Below are 13,334 nucleotides of genomic sequence, written 5' to 3' on the forward strand. Positions count from 1 at the left end.
CCATTTTTATTCAATTTACTTTTCTATTAAACTTCCTTTTTATTTAATTTCCAAATAGATCGTTAAGGTATAGTGGTTTCTTGAATGAACTTCCATTTTTAATTTTCTTCAACTTCCATTTTTATTTTTATTTAACTTCCTTTTTTATTCAAGTTTCTTTTCTACTCAACTTCCTTTTTTATTTAATTTCGAAATACATCGTTAAGGTATACGGTTTTCTGGATTGAACTTCCATTTTTTATTTTCTGCAACTTCCATTTTTATTTTTATTCAATTCCATTTTTATTCAATTTACTTTTCTATTTAACTTCCTTTTTTATTTAATTTCCAAATAGATCATTAAGGTATAGTGGTTTCTTGAATGAATTTCAATTTTCAATTTTCTGCAACTTCCGTTTTTATTATTATTAAACTTCCATTTTTATTCAAATTATTTTTCTATTCAACTTCCTTTTTTATTTAATTTCCTAATAGATCGTTAAGGTATAGTGGATTCTTGAATGAACTTCCATTTTTAATTTTCTGCAACTTCCATTTTTATTTTTATTTAACTTCCTTTTTCATTCAAGTTTCTTTTCTACTCAACTTCCTTTTTTATTTAATTTAAAAATAGATCGTTAAGGTATTATTGCGATCCCGGGTTTACCCTTGTTGTGGAGTGATCCGGACATGTGTCCGTGAATGTTGATTGTTGGTTATTATCTTGTTTACATCCCTTTTACCTCGTATTTGAGTTATAGGATGTGTTGGGAGGGTTTGTTACAGGCTGGTTTGGCCTTGGTTTCAAATTCCTTGTTGTTGAGTTTTTAGGCAGTCCGCTCGAGCGGGTCTTCTTGCGCTCGAGCGGAGATTGCACACTTCCAGTATTTTCGTGTTCCTGCAAAACTTCTGCAGATGTGGTTTTTACGCTCGAGCGGGTTGTTTGGCGCTCGAGCGGGGAGTACTTTCTGGGCGCAAGTTCTGGGAGGTGGAAATCTGCGCTCGAGCGGACTGGTTTTCGCGCTCGAGCGGAAGTGCTTTATTCTTGTGTCTTGGCGCTCGAGCGGGCCTTATTGCGCTCGAGCGTGTCCAGAGTTTTGTTCTTGGCGCTCGAGCGTCGTGTTCTCCGCTCGAGCGGGTCATACGTATATGAGTTATCCGCTGGGTGATTTTAAATCACTTTTCACTTTTCTTTCTCTCTCTTACTTTTTCTAAAAACCATTTTGAGAGCCTCTCTCTCTAAAATCTTACCTTCTCTCTAGATTTTGATCTAGCTAGGGTGAGTTCCTTGTCTTAGGCCTTTACAAAAGAGTTGTTGATCGTCGGGGGCTACGTTTCAATCTGAAAATCTCGGGTTTTGGAGCACGTTGGGTTTTGTCGTCTTCTCCTTTGGCGCTCCGAATTTAAGGTAGGGATAACCTACTCCTTACTATGAGCTTTGTCTTTAAATTTTAGTATTTTGAGATGTTGGGGTTGATTGGGTAATTTTGTGAAAGTTTGGAGCTTTTGTGTAATTTTACAAAAGTTGGGGTTTTGTTTGTAATAAACCTAAATGCATGTTTGGCATAGAGAAATGGAATAAATGTTGAATCATTGATGAAAATGGGACCTAAGGGTTGAAATGGTAATTATGAAAAATGACCTAATTACATTGTTGATTAATTGGGATAATTAATTGTGAGAAATGAGGAAATGAAACGGAAATGTTGAAATTGGGAATGTATGGGAAAAAGGGTGTAGTTGTATTAATTATCACTCACCGAATTGAAATGTTGATTTAATATCCATTTGTGCATTTATTTTCTGTTTAGAAATAACTGCTTTGGGCTATCGGTGGAGGATAGTCGTGATTGTTGTAGACAACGCATGATGATTAGGCAAACTAAAACTAATCGATTGAATATGTCATAGAATATGACGATGGGTTGAATACATTAAATTTATGTATTGATTGATTGTATATAGAACCCTTGTGTTTATATGCATTGTATGTAAAATGAAGGAGATGGGGGATGTACTCTGCGGTTTAGGGGAAGATGGGGGATGTACCTCTAAACCGGATAGTGTTGGGAGAAGATAGGGGATGAACTCCGTAGACACGGCTCATATGCTTGTCTAGAGAAGTGAAGATAGGGCTAATATGCTTATCTTTGTGAAATGTGGATGTAGCTTATATGCTTATCCGTGAATGTGGGATATAGTTTTATTACATATCTGTTGAGAAGATGATAGAGCTAATATGCTCATCTGTTGAAAAAGGGAAAATGAAAAGTAACTTGGACTCTTAAGTCGTATGACAAAAAATGTGATTTGTGTGGATGTTTCAGTGTTGACCATCTATCAATTGCTAATCTTTTAGTCATTGTTCATGGTTGGTTTAGTGTATTTCTGCTGGGCTGTAGCTCACCCTATATGGGAATATCATTTTCAGGTACAGGTAGCATGCCACCTCCAAGGACATAGCTTGGGAGGCTAGAGGCGGACATACATTTGTCGTTTTATTTTGATGTATTACATGTAATTTCAAGCCAAGGGCTTAAAGTGTAAATGAGTATTACTCTTTTGTTGTAACCAAGTGTTAACTTGGAAAGCCGTAAGCCCGTAGGGCATTTGCTTTTGTTGTTAACATGTAATACTTTTGTAAGGATCAACTCTGATTAATAGAAGAATGTGGATATTTTGCATGTCAATGAATGTCTTAATTGATGGTTTAATGTTATTAGTTTGAGGGAGTTACAGGTATAGTGGTTTCTGGATTGAACTTCCATTTTTACTTTTATTCAACTTCCATTTTTATTCAATTTACTTTTCGATTAAAATGCCTTTTTTATTTAATTTCCAAATAGATCGTTAAAGTATAGTGGTTTCTTGAATGAACTTCCGTTTTTAATTTTATGCAACTTCCATTTTTATTTTTCTTCGACTTCCATTTTTATTTTTAAGTAACTTCCATTTTTATTCAAGTTACTTTTCTATTCAACTTCCTTTTTTTATTTAATTTCCAAATAGATCGTTATGGTATAGTGGTTTTTTGAATGAACATCCATTTTTAACTTTCTGCAACTTTCATTTTTATTTTTGTTCGACTTCCATTTTTATTCAAGTTATTTTTCTATTCAACTTCCTTTTTTATTTAATTTTCAAATAGATTGCTAAGGTATAGCGGTTTCTTGAATGAACTTCCGTTATTAATTTTATGCAACTTCCATTTTTATTTATATTCGACTTCCATTTTTATTTTTAAGTAACCTCCATTTTTATTCAATTTACTTTTTTATTGAACTTCCTTTTTTATTTAATTTCCAAATAGATCGTTAAGGTACAGTGGTTTCTTTAATTAACTTCCATTTTTAATTTTCTGCAACTTCCGTTTTTATTATTATTCAACTTCCATTTTTATTCAAGTTATTTTTCTATTCAACTTCCTTTTTTATTTAATTTCGGAATAGATCGTTAAGGTATAGTGGTTTCTTGAATGAACTTCCATTTTTAATTTTCTGCAACTTCCATTTTTATTTTCATTCAACTTCCATTTTTTTTCAATTTACTTTTCTATTAAACTTCATTTTTTATTAAATTTCCAAATAGATCGTTAAGGTATAGTGGTTTCTTGAATGAACTTCCAACTTTAATTTTCTGCAACTTCCATTTTTATTTCTATTCAACTTCCATTTTTATTCAATTTACTTTTCTATTAAACTTCCTTTTCTATTTAATTTCCAAATAGATCGTTAAAGTATAGTGGTTTCTCGAATCAACTTCCGTTTTCTATTTCCTGCAACTTTTAGTTTTATTTTTATTCGACTTCCATTTTTATTCAAGTTATTTTTCTATTCGACTTCATTTTTTATTTAATTTCCAAATTGATCGTTAAGGTATAGTAGTTTCTTGAATGAACTTCCAATTTTAATTTTCTGCAACTTCCATTTTTATTTCTATTCAACTTCTTTTTTTATTCAAGTTTCTTTACTATTCAACTTTTTTTTTTATTTAATTTCCAAATAGATCTTTAAGGTATACTGGTTTCTGGATTGAACTTACATTTTTAATTTTATGCAACTTTCACTTTTCTTTTTATTCCACATCCATTTTTATTCAATTTACTTTTCTATTAAACTTCCTTTTTATTTAATTTCCAAATAGATCGTTAAGGTATAGTGGTTTCTTGAATGAACTTCCATTTTAAATTTTCTTCAACTTCCATTTTTATTTTTATTTAGCTTCCTTTTTTATTCAAGTTTCTTTTCTACTCAACTTCCTTTTTTATTTAATTTCCAAATAGATCGTTATGGTATACGGATTTCTGGATTGAACTTCCATTTTTTATTTTCTGCAACTTCCATTTTTATTTTTCTTCAATTTCCATTTTTATTCAATTTACTTTTCTATTATACTTCCTTTTTTATTTAATTTCCAAATAGATCATTAAGGTATAGTGGTTTCTTGAATGAATTTCAATTTTAATTTTCTGCAACTTCCGTTTTTATTATTATTCAACTTCCATTTTTATTCAAGTTATTTTTCTATTCAACTTCCTTTTTTATTTAATTTCCTAATAGATCGTTAAGGTATAGTGGATTCTTGAATGAACTTCCATTTTTAATTTTCTGCAACTTCCATTTTTATTTTTATTTAACTTCCTTTTTCATTCAAGTTGCTTTTCTACTCAATTTCCTTCTTTATTTAATTTTCAAATAGATCATTAAGGTATAGTGGTTTCTTGAATGAATTTCAATTTTAATTTTCTGCAACTTCCGTTTTTATTATTATTCAACTTCCATTTTTATTCAAGTTATTTTTCGATTCAACTTCCTTTTTTATTTAATTTCCTAATAGATCGTTAAGGTATAGTGGATTCTTGAATGAACTTCCATTTTTAATTTTCTGCAACTTCCATTTTTATTTTTATTTAACTTCCTTTTTCATTCAAGTTGCTTTTCTACTCAATTTCCTTCTTTATTTAATTTTCAAATAGATCATTAAGGTATAGTGGTTTCTTGAATGAATTTCAATTTTAATTTTCTGCAACTTCCGTTTTTATTATTATTCAACTTCCATTTTTATTCAAGTTATTTTTCTATTCAACTTCCTTTTTTATTTAATTTCCTAATAGATCGTTAAGGTATAGTGGATTCTTGAATGAACTTCCATTTTTAATTTTCTGCAACTTCCATTTTTATTTTTATTTAACTTCCTTTTTCATTCAAGTTGCTTTTCTACTCAATTTCCTTCTTTATTTAATTTTCAAATAGATCATTAAGGTATAGTGGTTTCTTGAATGAATTTCAATTTTAATTTTCTGCAACTTCCGTTTTTATTATTATTCAACTTCCATTTTTATTCAAGTTATTTTTCGATTCAACTTCCTTTTTTATTTAATTTCCTAATAGATCGTTAAGGTATAGTGGATTCTTGAATGAACTTCCATTTTTAATTTTCTGCAACTTCCATTTTTATTTTTATTTAACTTTCTTTTTCATTCAAGTTTCTTTTCTACTCAACTTCCTTTTTTATTTAATTTAAAAATAGATCGTTAAGGTATAGTGGTTTCTGGATTGAACTTCTATTTTTACTTTTATTCAACTTTCATTTTTATTCAATTTACATTTCGCTTAAAACGCCTTTTTTATTTAATTTCCAAATAGATCGTTAAAGTATAGTGGTTTCTTGAATGAACTTCCATTTTTAATTTTATGCGACTTCCATTTTTATTTTATTCGACTTCCATTTTTATTCAAGTTACTTTTCTATTCAACTTCCCTTTTTATTTAATTTCCAAATAGATCGTTATGGTATAGTGGTTTTTTGAATGAACTTCCATTTTTAATTTTCTGCAACTTCCATTTTTATTTTTGTTCGACTTCCATTTTTATTCAAGTTATTTTTCCATTCAACTTCCTTTTTTATTTAATTTTCAAATAGATTGCTAAGGTATAGTGGTTTCTTGAATGAACTTCCATTTTTAATTTTATGCAACTTCCATTTTTATTTTTATTCGACTTCCATTTTTATTTTTAAGTAACTTCCATTTTTATTCAATTTACTTTTTTTTTGAACTTCCTTTTTTATTTAATTTCCAAATAGATCGTTAAGGTACAGTGGTTTCTTTAATTAACTTCCATTTTTAATTTTCTGCAACTTCCGTTTTTATTATTATTCAACTTCCATTTTTATTTAAGTTACTTTTCTATTCAACTTCCTTTTTTATTTAATTTCGGAATAGATCGTTAAGGTATAGTGGTTTCTTGAATGAACTTCCAGTTTTAATTTTCTGCAACTTTCTTTTTTATTTAATTTCCTAATAGATCGTTAAGGTATAGTGGATTCTTGAATGAACTTCCATTTTTAATTTTCTGCAACTTCCATTTTTATTTTTATTTAACTTCCTTTTTCATTCAAGTTTCTTTTCTACTCAACTTCCTTCTTTATTAAATTTCCAAATAGATCATTAAGGTATAGTGGTTTCTTGAATGAATTTCAATTTTAATTTTCTGCAACTTCCGTTTTTGTTATTATTCAACTTCCATTTTTATTCAAGTTATTTTTCTATTCAACTTCCTTTTTTATTTAATTTCCTAATAGATCGTTAAGGTATAGTGGATTCTTGATTGAACTTCCATTTTTAATTTTCTGCAACTTCCATTTTTATTCTTTTTTAACTTCCTTTTTCATTCAAGTTTCTTTTCTACTCAACTTCCTTTTTTATTTAATTTAAAAATAGATCGTTAAGGTATAGTGATTTCTGGATTGAACTTCCATTTTTACTTTTATTCAACTTTTATTTTTATTCAATTTACATTTCGATTAAAACGCCTTTTTTATTTAATTTCCAAATAGATCGTTAAAGTATAGTGGTTTCTTGAATGAACTTCCGTTTTAATTTTATGCGACTTCCATTTTTATTCAAGTTACTTTTCTATTCAACTTCCTTTTTTATTTAATTTCCAAATATATCGTTATGGTATAGTGGTTTTTTGAATGAACTTCCATTTTTAATTTTCTGGAACTTCCATTTTTATTTTTGTTCGACTTCCATTTTTATTCAAGTTATTTTTCTATTCAACTTCCTTTTTTATTTAATTTTCAAATAGATTGCTAAGGTATAGTGGTTTCTTGAATGAACTTCCGTTTTTAATTTTATGCAACTTCCATTTTTATTTTTATTCGACTTCCATTTTTATTTTTAAGTAACTTCCATTTTTATTCAATTTACTTTTTTTTTGAACTTCCTTTTTTATTTAATTTCCAAATAGATCGTTAAGGTACAGTGGTTTCTTTAATTAACTTCCATTTTTAATTTTCTGCAACTTCCGTTTTTATTATTATTCAACTTCCATTTTTATTTAAGTTATTTTTCTATTCAACTTCCTTCTTTATTTAATTTCGGAATAGATCGTTAAGGTATAGTGGTTTCTTGAATGAACTTCCAGTTTTAATTTTCTGCAACTTCCATTTTTATTTTTATTTAACTTCCTTTTTCATTCAAGTTTCTTTTCTACTCAACTTCCTCTTTTATTTAATTTCCAAATAAATCGTTAAGGTATAGGGGTTTCTGGATTGAACATCCATTTTTAATTTTATGCAACTTTAATTTTTCATATTATTCAACTTCCATTTTTATTCAATTTACTTTTCTATGAAACTTTCTTTTTCATTTAATTTCCAAATAGATCGGTATGGTATAGTGGTTTCTTGAATGAACTTCCATTTTTAATTTTTTGCAACTTCCATTTTTATTTTTATTCGGCTTCCATTTTTATTCAAGTTATTTTTCTATTCAACTTCCTTTTTATTTAATTTCCTAATAGATCGTTAAGGTATAGTGGTTTCTTGAATGAACTACCATTTTTAATTTTCTGCAACTTCCATTTTTATTTTCATTCAGCTTCTATTTTTATTCAATTTACTTTTCTATTCAACTTCCTTTTTTATTTAATTTTCAAATAGATCGTTAAGGGATAGTGGTTTCTTGAATGAACTTCCATTTTTAATTTTATGCAACTTTCATTTTTATTTTTATTCAACTTTCACTTTTATTTTTAAGTAACTTCCATTTTTATTCAAGTTACTTTTTTATTCAACTTCCTTTTTTGTTTAATTTCCAAATGGAACGTTAAGGTATAGTGGTTTCTTGAATGAACTTCCATTTTTAATTTTCTGCAACTTCCATTTTTATTTTTATTCGACTACCATTTTTATTCAAGTTATGTTTCTATTCAACTTCCTTTTTTATTTAATTTCCAAATAGATTGTTAAGGTATACTGGTTTCTTGAATTAACTTCCAATTTTTATTTTCTGCAACTTCTATTTTTATTTCTCTTCAACTTCTTTTTTTATTCAAGTTTCTTTTCTATTCAACTTCCTTTTTTTTTTTTTTAATTTCAAAATAGATCGTTAAGGTATACTGGTTTCTAGATTGAACTTCCATTTTTAATTTTATGCAACTTTCACTTTTATTTTTATTCAACTTCCATTTTTATTGAATTTACTTTTCTATTAAACTTCCATATTTTTTTTAATTTCCAAATAGATCGTTAAGGTATAGTGGTTTCTTTAATGAACTTCCATTTTTCATTTTGTGGAACTTTCATTTTTTTTTTATTCAGCTTCCATTTTTGTACAAGTTATTTTTCTATTCAACTTCTTTTTTTATTTAATTTCCGAATAGATTGTTTAGGTATAGTGGTTTCTTGAATGAACTTCCATTTTTAATTTTCTGCAACTTCCATTTTTATTTTTATTTAACTTCCTTTTTTATTCAAGTTTCTTTTCTACTCAACTTCCTTTTTTATTTAATTTCCAAATAGATCGTTAAGGTATAGTGGTTTCTGGATTGAACTTCCATTTTTATTTTTATGCAACTTCCATTTTTATTCAATTTACTTTTCTGTTAAACTTCTTTTTTTATTTAATTTCCTAATAGATCGTTAAGGTATAGTGGATTCTTGAATGAACTTCCATTTTTAATTTTCTGCAACTTCCATTTTTATTTTTATTTAACTTCCTTTTTCATTCAAGTTTCTTTTCTACTCAACTTCCTTCTTTATTAAATTTCCAAATAGATCATTAAGGTATAGTGGTTTCTTGAATGAATTTCAATTTTAATTTTCTGCAACTTCCGTTTTTGTTATTATTCAACTTCCATTTTTATTCAAGTTATTTTTCTATTCAACTTCCTTTTTTATTTAATTTCCTAATAGATCGTTAAGGTATAGTGGATTCTTGATTGAACTTCCATTTTTAATTTTCTGCAACTTCCATTTTTATTCTTTTTTAACTTCCTTTTTCATTCAAGTTTCTTTTCTACTCAACTTCCTTTTTTATTTAATTTAAAAATAGATCGTTAAGGTATAGTGATTTCTGGATTGAACTTCCATTTTTACTTTTATTCAACTTTTATTTTTATTCAATTTACATTTCGATTAAAACGCCTTTTTTATTTAATTTCCAAATAGATCGTTAAAGTATAGTGGTTTCTTGAATGAACTTCCGTTTTAATTTTATGCGACTTCCATTTTTATTCAAGTTACTTTTCTATTCAACTTCCTTTTTTATTTAATTTCCAAATATATCGTTATGGTATAGTGGTTTTTTGAATGAACTTCCATTTTTAATTTTCTGGAACTTCCATTTTTATTTTTGTTCGACTTCCATTTTTATTCAAGTTATTTTTCTATTCAACTTCCTTTTTTATTTAATTTTCAAATAGATTGCTAAGGTATAGTGGTTTCTTGAATGAACTTCCGTTTTTAATTTTATGCAACTTCCATTTTTATTTTTATTCGACTTCCATTTTTATTTTTAAGTAACTTCCATTTTTATTCAATTTACTTTTTTTTTGAACTTCCTTTTTTATTTAATTTCCAAATAGATCGTTAAGGTACAGTGGTTTCTTTAATTAACTTCCATTTTTAATTTTCTGCAACTTCCGTTTTTATTATTATTCAACTTCCATTTTTATTTAAGTTATTTTTCTATTCAACTTCCTTCTTTATTTAATTTCGGAATAGATCGTTAAGGTATAGTGGTTTCTTGAATGAACTTCCAGTTTTAATTTTCTGCAACTTCCATTTTTATTTTTATTTAACTTCCTTTTTCATTCAAGTTTCTTTTCTACTCAACTTCCTCTTTTATTTAATTTCCAAATAAATCGTTAAGGTATAGGGGTTTCTGGATTGAACATCCATTTTTAATTTTATGCAACTTTAATTTTTCATATTATTCAACTTCCATTTTTATTCAATTTACTTTTCTATGAAACTTTCTTTTTCATTTAATTTCCAAATAGATCGGTATGGTATAGTGGTTTCTTGAATGAACTTCCATTTTTAATTTTTTGCAACTTCCATTTTTATTTTTATTCGGCTTCCATTTTTATTCAAGTTATTTTTCTATTCAACTTCCTTTTTATTTAATTTCCTAATAGATCGTTAAGGTATAGTGGTTTCTTGAATGAACTACCATTTTTAATTTTCTGCAACTTCCATTTTTATTTTCATTCAGCTTCTATTTTTATTCAATTTACTTTTCTATTCAACTTCCTTTTTTATTTAATTTTCAAATAGATCGTTAAGGGATAGTGGTTTCTTGAATGAACTTCCATTTTTAATTTTATGCAACTTTCATTTTTATTTTTATTCAACTTTCACTTTTATTTTTAAGTAACTTCCATTTTTATTCAAGTTACTTTTTTATTCAACTTCCTTTTTTGTTTAATTTCCAAATGGAACGTTAAGGTATAGTGGTTTCTTGAATGAACTTCCATTTTTAATTTTCTGCAACTTCCATTTTTATTTTTATTCGACTACCATTTTTATTCAAGTTATGTTTCTATTCAACTTCCTTTTTTATTTAATTTCCAAATAGATTGTTAAGGTATACTGGTTTCTTGAATTAACTTCCAATTTTTATTTTCTGCAACTTCTATTTTTATTTCTCTTCAACTTCTTTTTTTATTCAAGTTTCTTTTCTATTCAACTTCCTTTTTTTTTTTTTTTAATTTCAAAATAGATCGTTAAGGTATACTGGTTTCTAGATTGAACTTCCATTTTTAATTTTATGCAACTTTCACTTTTATTTTTATTCAACTTCCATTTTTATTGAATTTACTTTTCTATTAAACTTCCATATTTTTTTTAATTTCCAAATAGATCGTTAAGGTATAGTGGTTTCTTTAATGAACTTCCATTTTTCATTTTGTGGAACTTTCATTTTTTTTTTATTCAGCTTCCATTTTTGTACAAGTTATTTTTCTATTCAACTTCTTTTTTTATTTAATTTCCGAATAGATTGTTTAGGTATAGTGGTTTCTTGAATGAACTTCCATTTTTAATTTTCTGCAACTTCCATTTTTATTTTTATTTAACTTCCTTTTTTATTCAAGTTTCTTTTCTACTCAACTTCCTTTTTTATTTAATTTCCAAATAGATCGTTAAGGTATAGTGGTTTCTGGATTGAACTTCCATTTTTATTTTTATGCAACTTCCATTTTTATTCAATTTACTTTTCTGTTAAACTTCTTTTTTATTTAATTTCCAAATAGATCGTTAAGGTATAGTGGTTTCTGGAATGAACTTCCATTTTTAATTTTCTGCAACTTCCATTTTTATTTTTATTCGACTTCCATTTTTATTCAATTTACTTTTCTATTCAACTTCCTTTTTTATTTAATTTCCAAATAGATCGTTAAGGTATAGTGGTTTCTTGAATGAACTTCCATTTTTAATTTTTTGCAACTTTTATTTTTATTTTTATTCAACTTCCATTTTTACGTTTAAGTAACTTCCATTTTTATTCAAGTTACTTTTCTATTCAACTTCCTTTTTTATTTAATTTCCAAATAGATCGTTAAGGTATAGTGGTTTCTTGAATGAACTTCCATTTTTAATTTTATGCAACTTTCATTTTAATTTTTATTTTTATTCAACTTCCATTTTTATTTAATTTCCAAATAGATCGTTAAGGTATATTGGTTTCTTGAATAAACACCCATTTTTAATTTTCTGCAACTTCCATTTTTAGTTTTATTTCACTTCCTTTTTTATTCAAGTTTCTTTTCTAATCAACTTCCTTTTTTATTTAATTTCCAAATAGATCGTTAAGTTATAGTGGTTTCTGGATTGAACTTCCATTTTTAATTTTCTGCAACTTCCATTTTTATTTTTATTCAACTTCCATTTTTATTCAATTTACTTTTCTATTCAACTTCTTTTTTTTTTTTAATTTCCAAATATATCGTTAAGGTATAGTGGTTTCTTGAATGAACTTCCATTTTTAATTTTCTGCAACTTCCATTTTTATTTTTATTCGACTTCCATTTTTATTCCATTTACTTTTATATTCAACATCCAATTTTATTTAATTTTCAAATAGATCGTTAAGGTATAGTGGTTTCTTGAATGAACTTCCATTTTTAATTTTATGCAAATTTCATTTTTATTTTTTTTCAACTTCCGTGTTTATACAAGTTATTTTTCTATTCTACTTCCTTTTTTATTTAATTTCCAAATAGATCGTTAAGGTATAGTGGTTTGGTGCCGTGATGGCCAGTAATCCGTAATTACCGAAGGCCAACTTTTCAAAAGTTTAACACAATCAGAGTATGGATATAGGGGGCTCACAAATGCGGAAGCAATAAATGAAATACACGTGGTCCATAAGAGCAGTGCATAGATCCAATGTAATGGCATATATCTTTACAACTTGAATACAACAAGTAAAATACGTATTACATCTTGATCAAAAGGCTTCTCGAGCCGACATATACAAAACATAGTGAATACAAGCCAAGAAGCATGATTTTCAAGATTCGCCGACATGAAATAAATGACATCGCCGACGTGAATACAAAAACAAAGCCGACATAATCATGGATCCAAAACAAGCTTTCAAAAACAGTCTAGGCGTCGCCGACGTCCTGCTCATCACCTACATATATATAGAGAGGGTGAGCTTGGATACTCAGTGAATGGTACTAGAAATAAAGGTTTTGCATGAATATAGCCGGGGTCTTTCAAAACAAAACACATCAAACTTTATCAAGACGAGGGATGAACCGTATTCATCAATCAAATATCACAAGTCTCAAGGGATGCTTACTGACATCGGCAAAACAAGGGATGAACCGTATTCATCAATCAAATCTTACAAGTATCAAGCAAGTCCACTCGGTAAACCGTCAGTGGCAAAACAAAGACTGCACGATCCGTAATCGATTAGCCAAAGGTACTGCGAAAGTTTATAGTTCTCCAGCACAAGGGACTTGTGTTACTTAGGCCCGTAGCCCGATTTAACATAATAGAACTTGTGTTACTTAGGCCCGTAGCCCGATTTAACATAACAGAACTTGTGTTAC

The sequence above is a fragment of the Camellia sinensis genome, unplaced genomic scaffold, assembly GCF_055761805.1.
Source record: "Camellia sinensis isolate YWXY unplaced genomic scaffold, ASM5576180v1 Unanchor2, whole genome shotgun sequence".
Taxonomy (NCBI): domain Eukaryota; kingdom Viridiplantae; phylum Streptophyta; class Magnoliopsida; order Ericales; family Theaceae; genus Camellia; species Camellia sinensis.